Source organism: Athene cunicularia, assembly GCF_003259725.1.
Source record: "Athene cunicularia isolate RWA chromosome 4 unlocalized genomic scaffold, athCun1 chr4_part2, whole genome shotgun sequence".
NCBI classification, from domain to species: Eukaryota; Metazoa; Chordata; class Aves; order Strigiformes; family Strigidae; genus Athene; species Athene cunicularia.
Window position 1 is genome coordinate 815,807 of NW_020799099.1, and position 19,369 is coordinate 835,175.

Genomic DNA, 19,369 nt, shown 5'->3' on the forward strand with positions numbered 1-19,369 from the left:
TACAATAATCAACATTTAATTAAAAGTTAAAAAATACAATTTATATAAACAAGTAAACTCTAGGTTACCTGAAGTATGAAAATGTTCCAAACACAGGGTATTATTTTGGCTGTTCCATCTATTGGAATACTGTTGTATTAATAGACCTCCCAGGAAAAACATTGTTAAAACAGAATTTTCATAACAAAGGCATTTCAAACACATTGTTAGTGGAACATATATCAAGAGGTAGCCATTACCAGTAAATTTTGGATTTGTTGCACCAAGGAGAGGAAAGGTGAAGACCTAAAAAGACAAAACACTGCTGATTCCTCAGTTGTACAGATAAAGAATGAAGGAGGAAGCGAGCAGACAGTTTTGACGAGGGTGTAGACATGCTAGAAGGAATGATAGCAAGCCAAATGTTCTTAGTTTAAAGGGAAACTAAATTGTACAAAAGGTAACTAGCAAGAAGGTAGCTTCAGAAGATAGGCTGGAATTTGAATACAGCACAACTTTAGCTAGCGGATGAGGAGAAGAAAGACATGCTGAAGAAGAGACCTTGGCAAAAATTGGTGCTAGCAGAACTGGATTAAAAACACTTTGAGTTGAGGTGTCTGGGATTATGGTTAAGGACATATAATAGTTTATTTTTTTTTCTTTAAGCCCTTGTTTTTAACATGACAGTGATACATTCAAATCTAAATCTGAATAACGACGAGCAAAGCAGGCTGTTGTGTGCTATATGCAACATATTGTATGATGTACCCACAAAATTGTAAGTGAACCTGATGCAACAATCTGTTTGTAACATTTTTACTAGAATAAAATTATGTTTTGTCTCTCAAGATAAAATTAATAAGGGCAAATTTATTTATGCTCCCTCTAAACCGGTAGGCAGAGACATGCAGCCGGTATAGTCATGATAATGTCTGACTCACTTTTCTTCAGTGCAGTAAATTTAGATGAGGTATCCTCTATGCAAATTGAAAACAGATATCTGATCCAAAAGAAAGGGATGTTGTATGAAACAATTTGCAGGGTTGTGTCAGGCCATACTGACTAATGTTCCTCGTGCTATAAATCAGTGTGATATGAAGTCCATCTAAATCAAAAGCATTCTGTTTTTGACTTGCAGTATGAGATACAAGATTATATAAGTGACAGGATGGGTAATAAGTGTTGTAATTGTCCACACTTATTTTGCATTAAAATTCCAATCAGTGGCAAGGTTAGACTCATGCATTCAGTGAAGGATTTTTTTTGCATACAGGAATGACTCATAAAAAATTAACGACAGATGAGCTCTAGAAAACTCAGAGGCTGATCCTGGTAAAGCATGCAGTCTCAGCTGTGTGCCTGAATCTGCTGGCTATGCCAAATAGAGTGAAAATATTGCAAGCACAAGTTCTTGTGACAGTTTCTTTAAGTTCTCCTTTCAGTGCAATCCAAAAGCTGACCTCTGTCACCTTTCTGTCCATCTTTAATATGTTAAGCAAACTTCTTTGATACTCAGAAAGAAAAAAAGAAAAACGATTTGAGGCCTCAGCTCCACAGAGCTTCTCTTGGCACACTAATAGCCAAGTGGAAAGTTATCAAAGGTAGTCTCAAATGTACCATTCTACACCTTGACATTATGTCAATGAGACCGAAGGACACTAATATGTATCAGCTGGGTACAGTCTCTAGACTGGTATATCAAATAAACACAGGCAAAACACACTGTCGTGCCCCTCTCCACACCTCCTGACTTAAGGGCAAGTACAGGAAACAGCACAGTACCTGAGAGGTCACCTCTCCAGTGCTTTCATGAACTCTACACATGATCCACATTGTCCTGCTCCATTATCTGACTGCTTTTCCTTCCTAAATTAAATCTGCATTGCATGAAATGATCAAAGCCAGCATGTAGCCTGATAAGGTTCAATGCATGCAAGAAGCGGATATGTCTACCAGAACAAGGTGTATAATGGAAAATCCCATTTTTCATACAATAGAAAAAAAAAATACAATAACAACTCAAAAGTTTGATTTTGCATGCATTGAACAGTTCCTTGTGCTGAGTGGCACCTCACTCATACAATACTCATGCAGATTTTATGGATCTCCCAAGTGCATAAAACACCACCATTTACCATTGCCAGTATAGCCACCTGATCCAAGGTAGAAGAATTCTTCTACTTATTAGACTGCAATTTTCCTTCTGTATTAGTTAGACTGTAATTTTCCATCTTTGCAAATATGAACAAGTACACGCAGAGCTTCCAGCAAGCAAGTAAAGGCTCTCTTTCAAAGAAGCAAAGTGAGAAGCAGCTATGAATTTGGCAACTGAGAAGATTCTCCAGTCACAGTAGCATAACTTGTCATGTTTGAGGAAAACAGTCTGGATTCTCTTGCTGCCCCACCCTAACACTAAGTTTACCAGCCATTCAGACATGGAGAACAGGTATCAGTTTTGGAGGGACAGGAAGACAGAATTGTTTGGGTTACCCCAATATATTTTACACTTGGATCTAGAATCTCCTGGATTCCAACAGAAACTGAACGAAGCCATATTTTTTTATGTTAAATGTTCAAACTGTTACCTGCCTTGATAAAAACATGTACCCCTCTCTCCATTCAATTTTAATATTTATGAGTTTGCTGTGAGCGCACTGGCATACTGTCCTGTTCCTTGTACTGAATTGCATGTCCTCAAACTGCAGAACCGAGCTAAAGGCTGAAGGCATTACAGCTTTAATGTCACCAAAAATAATTACATAACTGTAATTCCAAACTAGTCATATGTTACTGCTGTCCATATTGTTACATAAGTGTATTTCACTAAGGTCAGAGTATTAAAATCACATAATATTGAAAATATGACCAGCATTTCAGATATACAAATGGTTGTACAGAGTCATCCCAAAGGCTCTCAGACCCAGAACTTATATTCCCCAATGACAGAGTCAAAAAGAACACAAGAATACGAAAATCAAGAAAAATACATATGCTACTTCCTTGAATGCTTTACCATCTTCTAAACATTTTAGAGACAAATTACTCACATCAAAGGTTTCAACGGATGTTGTAATACTGAAAGGATTTATCTTCCATGAACTTTTCTACTCCCCTATTGAACCACTTTTACTACACACAGCTGTCTATGGCAACATATTTCACAACATCGTTACTATTATTTCACAACTTTACATTGTCTTACATGTATTATATTATTTGAGTGTACTTTTGGAGAGCTACCTGGAACCAAAGACGTTTTAATGAAGCATAGCAATGTAAATCAGCAAAGAATTTCAGATTTAAAGCATGAAAACAGTCCCACTCAATTATGTGCCTGTTCTATTAACTTTATGCTCAAGTACTTTGCTAGTGTAAAGCTGAAATTTGTTCATTTATATGGATATTGCCAGAACAACTTGTCCTTCTGGACTTACATCCTGCAAAATACGTACTAAAAAAAAGCCTTAAGTCTTAAAAAAAAACCTCAAGTCAAATGTAATAGTGGACATTTGATTAGTTATCTTTACATATTTCATTTTATTAATTTATTTTTGATCAATGGACTGACGTTTTAAAATTTAAAGTAAATGGGCACCTGCAGTTTTGCAACTGAAATATTGCAACATCATAGAGCGTTAGAAATCAAACCTGAAATAGACTATTATCTTACCATAAATGACAATGACTGCCTTTGCCTTAGCTGAAAGATGGGCCCCCAAAAAGCCAATAGAGCAAACAATGAACAGAAGTTTGATCAAATCCTGAGCAAGGTTCCTTATATTCGACCCATTTTTAATTTAAAAATGTCCTTTAGGCTGTCATATAAAATATAAAATGCTTTAATAAAAGATTCTAGCCTTTAACTATAAGCTGAATGATAATAAAATGTACATGGTTTTTAATGTGGAGATTTTATCATACACGTTGATTTTTATTTATTTTTTTTTTAAATCACAGATTTTAAGATAGTAGAACATGCAAAGTGGAAATAGAGTTCATGGCATGTGATATCATTATCATACATATTCAGTATTAAAGGGATCACAGTGTTCCTGGGCTGGATTAAAAATAAGTACCATCAATGCAAGTTGTTAAAGCCATTTAGAATAATAGAAATATTAACTATAACACATGTTGGGAGAGATACCACTAACTGCATAGTACACAAACATGTCTCATGGTGCAGTGGCTCAGAAAATCTAAAACACAGTCATATGGGATTGATTCTTTCTTTTTTCCTGAGGAAACAGCAAGAGGAGAGGTGCAGAGCTGGTACTCAAAAGTCATCAGTGTTTTACATTCAATAACAGATGTCCAATTATAGCCAAATCAATTACTATTGCTCCGCATTAGGGTGTAACATATTCAGGTCTAACTCACATTAGGCTGTCATGAAGCATATCTTTAAAGTGTTTTGCAGTTGCATGGCACTAATGTTGTACCAAGATGTTTACAAGCACTGAGTAAATTCATATTCATATCACTGGATTTCTGGATTTAGATTGGTGTCATGTACAGTTTATCTGAAGTAAATGTGAACTGGCTGGATAGGATGTGGCTGTGCAATCTTCTTTCTTCCACCACTGGTGGTAGCATGTGCCTTGTTCTGCTGACAAGGAGCTTACTTTGCTGCTTCCTTTTAGGATGTTCAAATCCTTACAGTTTGTTTCGTTTACTTTTAGCGCTTCTTGAATATAGGCATCTTATTAAAAAAAAAAAAAATTCACCTTGCCTTTGAAAATAAGCAAAAATCCAATTACAACCTTAAGGTTAAGAACTTTGGGCTATATCATGTCCTTAACAAATGTGGAAATGGTGATTTTGTGCTCGTACATAAGGCATTAGCTCAGTCACACGAATGCAGCACCATTATAGAGGCTCCTATAGTGTAGTTAGATACCATTATACATCTGCTGCTCAATATTCTTGTTAAAAAACCTTGGCTCTTTCAGAGCTTTGCATATCTGACTTTGTCACAGCACTTGTCCCAAAATGATTGAAATTGAACCTTAATATATATAGGAGAAATCAGAAAAGTTACAGATACACTGCAAGCCTATAACTGTCAGTTCAGAATTTTCATTTTTGATTTATTCAATGTAAGATGAAAGCTGTATCTTTTTTTTTTTTTTTTTCTGACTGTCTCTATAACATCGTAAGTAACGACATATGCCTGAAGACAGTGACAACCAGGGTATCATCCTTGAAAATTCAACACATTTGTTACAGTTCTTACACTGGGAAAAATTCTGCTTAAGTGAATTTATCAAAATAACTGTCATTATAATCTGAAAAAAGAGGGGATTTGTATTTTTACACTTTTAATAATGTTAACTCCTATAAACAATAAATTGACATAATCCCATTGATTAAGTTATCAACATAATATACATCTATAACTCCAGTTCACAAGTAATTTGGTCCCACACTGACATTCCAATATATCCTGCGAGATATATTCACCTTCTTGGTGAACTTACATTTCCAAAAAACAAAGCAAAACATATTAATGACATATCCAAATTAATCTGTAGGTATCCAGATTTTAGGGAAGCCTCAGCTATCCTTTAGTGTTTTCTATGGAAAACTTTCACAATTATTTGCTATTTTATACAGTATTTTCCCATCTATCAGTGTGTTTGAAAATGCTTGAGACAGCTGCTGATCTCAACTGAATATTTAGCAGAAGCTAAAAATCAAAGCATAGTATCAAAGAAGCTTGAGTAACGCTCTCATTCACATATGTTCATTGGAAGGAAAGATCGTTGCCTCTCCAAAACTGGAATGTCTGAAAAAATGTGGGTATGCCAGCATCTGTCTATAACACACCCTGTGTGATTAACTCTGTAGATGGTTGGGTTTGCTACCCAGGAACACAAATCAACAGGGGGAGTTAAAAAAAAAAAAAAAAAAAATCATTGACATAATTTGCACAAAATTTTGCCTTTATACCAAATAGACAATCAGAGTTTCCCACTGTGAACTTTGTACTGATAATTCTTTGTGGGTTGCCAGGTATCAGTTTACAGTCAGCATGAACAAATCAAGGCATTTTATTTCCACCTTGCTGCCCTAACTCATTTTTCAGTCTTTATAAATACCATTAATGTCTCATCTATAATTAAAACCCCAAACCCAGGTATTGCCTTTAATGTGGATCTTTTCCTAGTCCTCACATCACTGAGATATTTTAATCTCGCTCCATCTTCCTACACAAATTTTCTAAAGAAAAGGCTTTCTTGTGTGTGCAAAGAGATGAAATTAGCACCTTGGCCTTGTATCTAACATATTTCAGTCAGTCTTGACCTCTTCCATTTTACACCACGGAAATACACTCAAAATGCTGCACAACAAGTCAGTTTTCCTCATTAATGGCATGTATCCTGCAAACTGTTTTCCTTCAGTGGCTCTCTCCTCTCCTCTCCTCTCCTCTCCTCTCCTCTCCTCTCCCCATATGCACTACTAAAGTGCCACCCTCTTCACCACCAGTTCTCTGTTGAATTTTCAAAGACCCTTAAGGAGTCTCCTTTTGAGGCCATCTTTTATAGTTGGAAACACCTGCAGATTTCCTAGAATCACCTGACTATCTCCTTCCTCTTCTCCAAATTTTGCCAGAATGGTGCTAGACCATGAAGCTCATAAAACTTTTGTTCAAGGCAAGGAGCAGATGGGATGCAAATACTGTTCACCATGGCAAATTGTCCTCTCTCATGATTATATGACCCTATTTGTTTGTTGTAGGTATCACTAATCCTATCACAAATTTTTGTTTCTTGCCATATGAAGGACTTTTAATCGCATGTTTAATCTTATTCCAGACAGTGGAAACATGGACAGAAGACATATATGCTACAGCAAAAACCATCAAGCTATGAATAGTTTTCTGTTTCAGCTGTGCACTGTGAATTGCCATAGTAATTTCAACTTTGAACTGTTTATCATTTTAAAATGTTAATGTCACATCAGCTGATTTTTCTGAACTCCTCTCTTTTTCTAGTGTATTTTTCATTCAAAACAAGTCACTGGCATTTTCAGCTGAAAACATATAGACAAGTAGGAATTTCCAATTCTTAGATGACTCAAAAAGGGCATGACACCAGCACTTCTGACAGTTCTCAGTAAACTACTTAAATTGGTTATCAGCAAAATCTCTTTCAGAGGAATTTCCAGTACATTTTCATGAGACCTTCAATTAGGATACTCCAAGATGATAAAATGACAAATGTATTGAGGCTCCGAGCTTTTCTTCATCAGTAGTTAGTGTTTATCTTCTCTATTATTCATAGACTCAACCCCTCTACAGCTTTCATTCTGTACTTTAATAGCCAGTTTCATTTTTTTATATCATTAGTTTCATAGCTACCAGTAGTCTTAAAAGAATTCCTCAGACAATTCTCACCTCATTTGGCAATGCACACACAATCACCTTTTTTTCCCCCTACCACAACTTCTTATGACACGAAAACTTTTCAAAACTGAAGAATATTTCTACTTTCAACAGCCCTACGCTCACTTTTTACTTACTTTTACGTACTCATTATTTCAATGTTATCACTAAATTTACCACACCCAGTTTACCACTCTTCACCTTCTTCAGCACCTCATGGACTTTTTCTCAGAAAAGCATAAAATTTCAGAGCATTGTCATTTCTCATGCATGTTGGAATCATTTAAATATGCAGCTTAGCCTGTTGTCATACTGGGGTTTTGTGGCAAGGTTTTGGTAGTGGGGGGGCTACAGGGGTGGCTTCTGTGAGAAGCTGCTAGAAGCTGCCCCATGTCTGAGCGAGCCAACACCAGCCGGCTACAAGATGAACCCACCGCTGGCCAAGGCTGAGCCCATCAGCAAGGGTGGTAGCACCTCTGGGTAATGTATTTAAGAAGGGGGAGAAAACCTGTTCAATGGCAAATGTAGCTGGAGAGAGGAGTAAGAATAAGTGAGAGAAACAACTCTGCAGACCCCAAGGTCAGTGAAGAAGGAGGGGAGGAGGTGCTGCAGGCGCCAGAGCAGATTCCCCTGCAGCCCCTAGTCCCCAGCTGTGCCCCGCACCCCCGGAGGTCAGTGGTGGGGCAGAGACCCCCCTGCAGCCTGTGGAGAACCCCACGCCAGAGCAGGGGGATGTGCCCGAAGGAGGCTGTGACCCCGTGGGAAGCCCACGCTGGAGCAGGCTCCGGGCAGGACCTGTGGCCCCGGGGAGAGAGGAGCCCACGCTGGAGCAGGTTTGCTGGCGGGACTTGTGACCCCACGGGGGACCCACATTGGAGCCGTCTGTTCCTGAAGGATGGCACCCCGTGGGGGACCCATGCTGGAGCAGTTCGTGAAGAGCTGCAGCCTGTGGGAAGGACTCATGATGGAGAAGTTCATGGAGGACTGTCCCCTGTGGGAGGGACCCCACGCTGGAGCAGGGGAGGAGTGTGAGGAGCCCTCCCTCTGAGGAGGAAGGAGCAGCAGAGATAATGACTGTTGTGTGATGTGTGATGAAATGACTGCAAACCCCATTCCCTGTCCCCCTGCACTGCAGGGCGGGAGGAGGTAGAGGAAATCAGGAGTAAAGTTAAGTCCGGGAAGAAGGGAGGGGTGGGAGAAAGGTGTTCTTAGGATTCGGTTTTGTTTCTCATAATCCTACTCTGATTTGATTAGTAATAAATTAAATAAATTTTTCCCCAAGTCATGTCTGTTTTGCCTTTAGTGATAATTGGTGAATGATCTTTCCCTGTCCTTATCTTGACCCATGAACTTTTTGTTATACTTTCTCTCCCTATCCTGCTGAGGAGGGGAGTGTCCAGCCAGGGTCAACCCACCACAATCCTATGCAGCGTTGAGATATCTGTATCAAAAACTCCATTCTCTCATTAATAAATGTCTCATGAGATTCAGCTTGCCATTTACCACCATAATAGTCATTGCTCAAATTGTAATTTGCAGTGGGAAGTTAACACTGAAAAATGACCCCAAGTGAAAATGTTGATGTTCAGATAATTAACATTTTAGCAGTTTCCTTTTGAAAATGCCCTGTGACTCTCTTCTGCAGACTTCCTCAAGAGCTTTATATAACCTCACTTAAGGGAACATTTAATTAGGCAGGATTTAAAAGGTCCCACTAGCCACTCTATGCAAAAAGAAACCAAAGCCATTTACACTGTATTGTTTAGTTTTGCGACTAAGATTTCCTAATATTTAACAGAGGTGCTGGAAATCCAAAGAAGCTTTAAACATCCAGGGAACAATGTAAAGCCAGAAGTGAAAATATTTGAAGAGGATTTCAAATCCATTTTACACAGCTGCATCTGCTGTGACAGTTTATTAAGCTGCAAGGCAATGGATTTTTTTTTTCTTGCTGAAATATTTACCATAAGCTAAATAGAATTGTCACAGTGTCTCAAGTCACCGCCATGGAAAGCTGAACATTAGCATTCCCAAATGAGAACATTACTTGATTGATTCACTGAGTGAAAGGGTGAGCAAAATCAGATCAAAATGGAAGCCAACGTGCAGCATTCAGATCCGTGGAGGAAACTGAAAATGAAAGAAAAGCTGGAGGGGGAAAGTAATAGGCTTTCTGCATTGGTGGACAGAAAACAGCTGAGAATTTGCAGGTTTTTTAATACCTTCCAGGGTCTGATGGTATACAAAGCAGAAAGTGCATACATTTGAACCTTGCTTTTTGCAGAAGCTGCACAATTTCATGAGGACTTGAAAGGAGTTATGATTTCTCTTTGAGGAAGCAACCACCTTGGTTGAGGAGAGCAATGTGTAAAATGATGATCTGGGTGTGAGGAACTGAAGGAGTTAATGTCTCAAACATTCGTCAAACTGCTGCACTGATGGCTAAAAATTAGCTCCTCTTTGTAAGGTTGATACTATGTATAAATAATACAGGCCTTGTTATCAACAACATCCTTGAAGAAGAGCTAAAAGCTTGGTAAGAGAGGAACATCTGCCCCAGAAGGAGCCAAAGGCTGGGTGGTTGCCTGAGAAACATAAAGTCAGCGAAAACTGGTGGTAACTGGGGGAAAGGTAAAGATGGCAGGGGGAGATCACATCCACTGACTCAATTGGACAAAAGGGTTCATGCACCCCATCCCCCCTCAACAGATGCACAGAACTCATGCTTCACCTTTCATCATCTCTCATGCACATGAGTTCATGGAAAACCCACTTCTCCACATCTAGTATGCAAACCAGCCAATAAGACAAACTTAAAAGGTGGCAGAAAGTGTTGCTGGGTGTGCACCCACCACACAAGATTACTGGACCTGAGACAACACTGGAACCTGGGGTGGTGATCGGGATTCTTTGAGTGTCTCTCTCCCTTTTCTTTTATTTCTCTTCTTTCTTATAGATTTATCAATAAGAGACCACATCACTTATTATCTTTTTCCAAGTTTAAGTTTCTTCTACCATAAGTAAAACATTTTAACCAGTTGTCTGATGTCATTTCACCTTAATTTAACCCAAGGAGATGATGAAACCTTTATGACTCCCTGGGCTCCCAGTCTGGGTCATAACACTAGGGTTTGTTTTCTTTTTATGAAACCATTAATATAAGATAAGATCCTTTAAGTTGTACCATTCACAGGTGAAGTATTTCTGGATTTGATAGAAAAGCAGGAACATGAAACCTTTCACCTCCCAGCTAGGCTACTGTTGGAAATACCTGTCTCAGAATCACCTCCCAACTCCAACAAGCTAGATCTGCTGTCTCCAAGCCTCCAAGAGACATATTTCTTCTAACTAAATCCTTCCTTACTAAATCCTTGTTAAAGTTGCAGTCATATGAAATGAGTCACTGGTGCACATAATACCAAAATAAAAGTTTGGTCATTCAAACTGGACATTTACTTCAGCGGGTCAATTTCAACACTACATTAACCATGACAGTGCCCATCTTTATTTTGTACATGCAAACAGAACAGCAATGTGGGGTAAAGCAGAGAAGAGACTGAGGGGAAAACACAAAAGCAAGAGGCAAATCCCGCCTGCCTGACTCTTGCAGAAGTCAACAGAACTACCTTTCTGAACCCGGCACGCAAGATGTGACCCCTAGCTTTTACCCTCTGGTATTTAGGGAGGAATCATTGCACTGTGTGTGTGCCACATTGCTAGAACCTGGAATAAAAGATACTGACCTTTAAGAGCTTATTCCTAATGAAAGTTACCCATTTGAAATCACACAAATAGTTCTGGCACCTTTGGCCATTCATGGATATTAACTGCTATCTGAAAAAGTACTGAAACACAGTCTGCAATTAAATGTTCTTTAAAGTTATGTTCTTTCTAGGGAAGAATCTGTGCACAATACTGACAGTTTCAAGTCCTCTGGAATTATTTTCAACACTTTGTTTTATGATTGCCTATTTTAAGACTGAGAGAATAAATGATTATGGTGTTGTTTGGAAATTTTGACATTAAAAATTGCATTAGAAGTCAAAGGTTTCATGATAGGATGTCATGTCTGAAATGAAGAAGCTATTATATATGGTCTAAGAAACTGAAAAATAAGCTTTGTCATGACAACTTACCTGTAGCACTAATTTTGTTATCACATATTGCCTTTCTACAAAATAAGTTGTTTTGGAAGCAAATCAAGCCTAAGTTACTATGTGTTCTCCTTACAATACTAAGTGCAAGTTCCTTCAATATTTCCATAATATACATCATTACAGGACCTTCAGTTTCTTGCTAAAGGCTGAGCTAAGCTCTAACTCTTAACAGAGTTTCACTTTTTTAACACAACTTTTTATTTCAGAGCGATGGTGGGAGGCTGAAGAAGGGATCATCAACAGAAATTTTCTTTTCCAACCAGTTATGTCTTTCATGAAACTTACAGATTTAACGTCTCCGAGTCTTGTCAAAACTTGCATGAGCAGGGAAGGGAGAAGCTCACCAGCAGCAGATATTGGGCATACCACGCTTCAGAATTCAGAATATATTTGAAAATTGAAAATAAATTAATAAAATGAAAGAAGGATAATATCTTCTAAAAATAAGATTGGCATGATTTGGGCTGGGAAGCAACAAAGAATACCAGAAGCCTAGTGTGTGAAAAGGAAAGTCTTTCCCTTCTGAAACCAAATTGCAAGGGGGACAGTGGGTGACCCTAGAATACTACACCCATCCAAAGACAATAATAAATTTTCACCCCCAGCATGGTCAACATTGAAAAGCTCTTACGGGCCCATTTTCATTGAAAACTTCATGGATTTTTTTTTTTTTTTTTTTTTTTTTTTTATTCACTGGTCACAAGAGGAAGAACTAAGAAATCACATTCAGTGACAGAGGGTGGAATAATTACCTAATTAAGTCATAACTGCAGGAAATTAGGCAAATTCATGAAATATGCATGGGTAATGGATCAGTATATTTTCCAAGCTTATGCTCTGCTGTTTTCATCTGCAATATGCATGCTAAAGGAGGAGGAGAGAGGCAGTAGGAGAAAGTAGAGTGGGAGAGCAAGAGTGAGGAAGGTTTGTGTGCTGCATCTGCTTTGCAACTGAAAATAAAAGATTAAAATAGATTTTAAAAACAAGTTTCAACTGGTTAATGTCATGAGGGATATTTTTATGATATAATTCTGATATTTAAAACTAATATTTTTCATATATACCTATAAATATAAACAGTTTTATAATTACATATATTATCAAAGAGCAGGGGGTCCAATGCAGCTCTGTTATAAACTGAGACTTAAAACTGAGGTACATCAGTGTCAAACTTGACCCATTCACTGAATTTTATACACTTAGGAATCCTGACTACATACCTCACTACATTGACTCCATGTGTGTCTTTCAAATGCTGAAATAGAAGTCCATGATACTGGCTAAAAATATTTACAGGCATCCTCCCTTCTACATCCTGGCACTCTGTTAATTCTGGCATGTAAACTTCCTGGCTACTCTAAATTATTCCCTGCTTTTTCATGGCACTCTCTGCAGTCTGGGAAGCATGTAATGCAGTGTCACTGGGCCTATTCATTGAAGGAATAGCCAAACGAATGTCTGAATACCGATTTTTAACCTGCTGGAGAAGTTTTTAAAGACTATTCTCCTTATTAAAACTCCTTTGCATTGCCAAGAAAAGCAGAAGAAAGGAAAACCAAAAATTCGCTGTAAAAGAAGGATTATAAGTGCCCTACACTGAAGTCCCATTAACAAGGCAAGATGAAAGGAAAATCATCACAGAAATTTCTGAATGGGAAAGGATGAGGAGTAAGGTGCCAAGAAAGGGGTCTCTTAACATCTAAGAAGCTTATTTTGCATTTAATACAATGCCCTTGACACAGTATGAATTGATAAAACACCAAAGTTAATAAAAAGAGTGAGAAGCACTAACATCCTCATTCAAGAAAATGTCCCTGAATACTCTGACACTTTTGGGAAAGAGCCAAGATTCTGCAGTCCTTTTCACACCTAACACAGGACGGACATAGAGTAAATTTTCATATATTTACACGCAACAATACCTCAGAACACCAAATACAGAACCGATCTTGAAATAACCAGGCTATTTACTTTGAGTGCAGAAAGGAAGTTTTTTTATAGTAGACTTCCTGTAGCTTTTCACCTTATTTCTTTTCTTCCAGTTCTGTAAATTATCAAACTAGCTAAACTTAAAACCATTCTACCCATGAAAATATTCTGTCAACTCAAAACATGATTCATTTAACTCAGCTGCTAGCTTTCTCAAAGTGGGTTCAGTAAACCAACAAGTTGGGAGAGATCTTTTTGACAGCCCTCAGCTTAATCTCTGAGGCCTTTCAGAATAGGGATCCTTACAAATACATGTCTTGCATTTTCAGCACACACATTGAACCAAGTAAGGTAGTAAAGAACAGTGCAAACCTAAGTCTTTTCAGTGATGGATCTTCATTTAAGAGTACTGACAGTGCAAGGACCACAGAAGTGCATCACAGCAGCAGGCTTCTTCAAAAATCATCTAGTGACAGGTGATAGTGGTAGAAAACTTTCTTCTGAGAGGTATGGAGGTACCCATCTGCCAATCAGACACACTCTTTAGAGAGGTGTGTTACTTACCAGGGGCTCATATCAAGGATGTCACTTAGAGACTGCCAAGCCTCATAGAGCCCACAGACTATTATCCACTGCTGTTGTTTCACATGGGCACCAATGATACAGGCAAGAGCAGGCTGAGGATTATCAAGAAGAACTAGAGAGTCCTGGGAGTAATAGCAGGAGATGGTGGAGCACAGGTAGTTTTTTTCATCAGTCCTCCTGGTCAAAGGGAAGGGGTTTGAAAGGACCAGTCAAATCGGGCAAATCAAAACTTGGTTACAGGACTGGTGCTACAGCCACAGGTTCAGCTATTTAGACCATGGAACTTGCTTTGAGAAACCTGGTCTACTAGGGGCTGCGGGGCTCCATCTGCCACTGAAGGGGAAGAGCATCTTCAGTTATAGTATTGCTAAAATGGTGAAGAGGGCTTTAAACTAAAGGTGCCAGGGGAGGGGAAGCTCAGTCCATCCCAATCCTACCAGCTTGATGCCAGTGGTCAGCAATAGATGCCCAGAGCCTGGAGAGGAGCCACAGGTCAGCAGGAGAGCACCCCAAGAGCTGCACAGAGGAATTCCAGCCTGTGTTGGGATGGCTCCTATTGACTGGAGTGTTGGTATGGAACGATATAGACTCCTTAGGAAGGACAGTCAGGGGAAATATGGAGGGGGCATTGCCCTCTATGTCAGTGACCAGCTGGAGTGCATGGAGCTCTGTCTGGGGATGGGTGAGGAGTCAACTAAGACCTTTTGGGTCAGGATTAAAGGGAGGGCAGAGACAGGAGATGTTATACTGGGGGTCTGCTACAGGCCACCTGACTAGAAAGATTCAGTGGATGAGGCCCACTATAGACAGATAGGAGCAGCCTCATGTTCCCAAGCCCTGGTCCTCATGAGGGACCTTCAATCACCCTGATATCTGTTGCAGGGACAGCACAGCAGGGCATAAGCAATCCAGGAGGTTCCTGGAATGCAATGATGATAACTTCCTTCTCCAAGTGTCAGAGGAGCCAAAGAGAAGAGGTGCTATGCTGGACTTTGTTCTCACCAACAATGAAGGGGCTGGTGGAGAGTGCGAAGCTCAAGGGCAGCCTTGGTTGCAGCAACCATGAAATAGTTCAGTCAAGTTCAAGATCCTTAGGGCAGCGAGGAGGGCATACAGCAAACTTGCTACCCTGGATTTCAGGAGATCAGACTTTGGGCTCTTCAGGGACCTGCTTGGCAGAGTAGCATGGGATAAAGGCCTGGAGGGAAGAGGGACCCAGGAAAGCTGGTTAATATTCAGGATCACCTCCTCCAAGCTCAGGAGCAATGCATCCCGACAAAGAGGAAGTCAGATAAGAATGCCAGGAAGCCTGCATGGATGAACAGTTAGCTCCTGGACAAACTCACACACACAAAGTAAGGCTACAGAGGGTGGAAGCAAGGATAAGTAGCCTGGGAGGAATACAGAGAAAATGTCTGAGTAGACAGGGATCAGGTTAGGAAGGCCAAAGCCCTGGTAGAATTAAATCTGGCCAGGGATGTCAAGGGTAACAAAAGAAACTTCTGTACGTGCATTGGTGATAAAAGGAAGACAAGGCAAAATGTGGGCCTTCTCCAGAAGAAAGCAGGAGGCTTGGTTACTTGGGATGTGGAGCAGGCTGAGGTACTTGATGACATTTTTGCCTCTGTCGTCATCAGAAGGGCTCCAGCCACATCGCTCAAGACACAGAAGGCAAAGGCAGGGACTGGGAGAATGAAGAACCACCCACTGTAGGAGAAGGTCAGGTTCGAGACCATCTAAGGAACCTGAAGCTGCACAAGTCCATGGGACCTGATGAGATGGATCTGCAGGTCCCTAAGGAACTAGTGGATGAAATGCCTAAGCCACTATTCATTATGTAAATTCAGATGAGATACAAGGAAGAAATTCTTCCCTGTGATGGTGGTGAGGCACTGGCACAGGTCTCCCAGAGCAGCTGTGGCTGCCCCCTCCCTGGCAGTGTTCCAGGACAGGCTGGATGGGACTTTGAGCGACCTGGGCTGGGGGAAGGTGTCCCTGCCCATAGCAGGGAGGTTGGAACTCGATGATCTTCAAGGTTCCTTACAACCCAAACCATTCTATGATCTTTTTTGCTTGCTACACTTTAAGTTTTTTATTGGCTTTAGTTCTTCTTCCATGCCAAAATCCCTGGGTTGCAATTCAAGTAAAGGACATAACACTCATGTGGAACGCCTGTGTGTTAAACGTACTACTGGGTTCCACATTGATGGGTTTGTTTTAGAGGTGTACAAGCACTGAGGTTGTTATTAAACCTTTCCTCTGTTGTTACTTGAGTTTATGCATGAAGCCACCATAAAGACATATTTTTAGCCTTGTGAAGTGTTTTCCCCCTCTGTTAATTATCAAGTACCTGACTGATTGCTCATGATTGATGACTGATGGAGAGAAGGTTCAGCAGGTGTTAATGGTTTGGTTAATGTGAGTGGCACAGAGGAGGAAGTGGCCCAGAATTCTATCAAACTATGCTCGGTGTTGTTGCCTGTAAATGGTTTGCTCCATGGGAGTGTGTGTGAATTTGTATTATAAACTGAACATGGAAATTTTTGTAAGGTGTTATTCCTAAAAAGAGTATTACTAAAGGAGTATGATTATTTCTGATCTTTGCTTATGGAAATTATTTAAATGTTCAAGTAATGTAGCAGGTATAGTCAAGTGAAAAAGAACTTCAAGTGGAATAATCAAATGAAATACTAAACACTGAATTCAGCATTGGGAAAAATATCTTGCAATGCAATCTAAAACCTATCCCAATAACTTCATATAATTATGAAGATAAAATCATTTACATGAAAGACTTAAATAATTTTTGAATTTAGTGATCAAAAAGGAAATCACCTTAACAGCACGACTTCCTCTGAGACAGGTGAAATGCAGCCAATGTATTTAAATACAAAAAAACCACAAAAAAAAAAAAAAACAAACAAAAAATTCAAACCTGATTTCTAATTAACTAAAACACAGACCCACCTTTCTGGTGTGTTCTGCTCTGGTGGTCTCCATTCTGTCATGGTTATTTTGATAATAAGCATTACTCTCCATCCTATATTTAGGTAGCTCTTCTTAGAAGCAGACCCTGAAGGGAGTAGGTTGGTGTTTCTGCCTACATAGCACTTCACTGAAAGAAATCATGATACCTAAAAAAATCTGATAAAATTAGATTTTATGTAATCTCATATAATCCATTACATGCATGGGATGTACACAACTGAAGTGACTAACCCACTTAATAGAAGTATTTGTGCACACAAACCTGTGTTGATATGAAAGAGATGACCTGATGATGGTTTTTGGGTTTAATTTATATATTCTACAATAGTTACTAATTTTCTACTTCAAACAGGGGGGAAAATTCCTAAAACCAATAAAAACCTCAGTCCAACAGAAAACCCATAGAAAGTTCTTAGGATGTTTATGAAAAAATCTTAATAAATAAATATAATAAATATGAAAGAGGAGACACTTTTGGGCTAAATTAATGCTTAAACATTATTCACAGAGGTAGATAAGATGTTGACTTTCTTTCAAAATTAGTTTTAAAGTGAAAAATTAAAAGGGTATAGAAAATATACAGCTATATATAAATACACACTTCTCAGTATAGCTAGCAGTGAATCCTTTTATACAGAAATAATAAAAGCTTCTTTTTTTACATATGCCATTTTACAGGTAAATACAAGGATATGAGTGTAACTTCAAATCACAAAACAAGTCAGAAAATCAAGCTAGTTCTAGTTGTATGCCTTAATGCTAAAATGTATATTTATATTAGTTTTGAAATACAGATTATACAAATCTGTATTTGTAAATCAAAATAACTTTGATGAAATAATTTCCTATAAACTAGGAAATAAGACACAACTTCTGAATCTCCTGTCATCATTTCATTACTATGTCACTGAGATTCATAAAATCCTACTTCAGAACCTCTTGAAATTTTAGGCAGTTTTCCATTCAAAGGTTGATATGATAAATGAATTCCAAAGTTGGAATTCTGTTAATGTAACACTAGAAAAAAAAAATAATCCCAAATTAAATACAAAACAAAAACTGTTGTGTGTACAAAGGTACAGTAATTGCATACATGATGGTTATAATTTCTTTTAGGTTTTAGAAATGTGAATTTAAACCTATAGAAGCATGAAATACTATGTGCTGCTCACACCAAGAACTATTTAGAAAATAGCTTTATTAAAAGAAGTTCTTGAGTTTTAAAAGCAGTTAAGAATTTTAGGTATAAAATTCCTGTCAAGTTCCAACAGGATTTCTACTTCTAAATCCAGTAAGAGCTTTTGTAAAATCCTGTCCTCTTCTCTCTACCACATTGACAAGTCTTTTCTGAAAACCTGTTGGTGTAACTGATTCTTTTTGCTCTTGATATAGAACAATGAAGTCTTCTTAAGCACAAGGAAAAACCTTGCTCCTTCTAGATTCTGAACTCTTCTGGGGGAACAAAACAATTTTAGCTGAATAAGATCTGTGAAAGCTTTTATTCTAAGTATGAATAGGAAGTTAGACATCTATCCTTTACCAGACTTCAATATGTTAAAGTTGAAAATCCCTGTCAGTTACTTCAAGGAAACTTAGACAAAATAGGGCTTTTTACAGTAATGGGTTTGGAAAGAAAAAAAAAAAAAAAAGAAAGAAAAGGGAGAGAGACACTCAAAGAATCCCGATCACCACCCCAGGTTCCAGTGTTGTCTCAGGTCCAGTAATCTTGTGTGGTGGGTGCACACCCAGCAACACTTTCTGCCACCTTTTAAGTTTGTCTTATTGGCTGGTTTGCATACTAGATGTGGAGAAGTGGGTTTTCCATGAACTCATGTGCATGAGAGATGATGAAAGGTGAAGCATGAGTTCTGTGCATCTGTTGAGGGGGGATGGGGTGCATGAACCCTTTTGTCCAATTGAGTCAGTGGATGTGATCTCCCCCTGCCATCTTTACCTTTCCCCCAGTTACCACCAGTTTTCGCTGACTTTATGTTTCTCAGGCAACCACCCAGCCTTTGGCTCCTTCTGGGGCAGATGTTCCTCTCTTACCAAGCTTTTAGCTCTTCTTCAAGGATGTTGTTGATAACAAGGCCTGTATTATTTATACATAGTATCAACCTTACAAAGAGGAGCTAATTTTTAGCCATCAGTGCAGCAGTTTGACGAATGTTTGAGACATTAACTCCTTCAGTTCCTCACACCCAGATCATCATTTTACACATTGCTCTCCTCAACCAAGGTGGTTGCTTCCTCAAAGAGAAATCATAACTCCTTTCAAGTCCTCATGAAATTGTGCAGCTTCTGCAAAAAGCAAGGTTCAAATGTATGCACTTTCTGCTTTGTA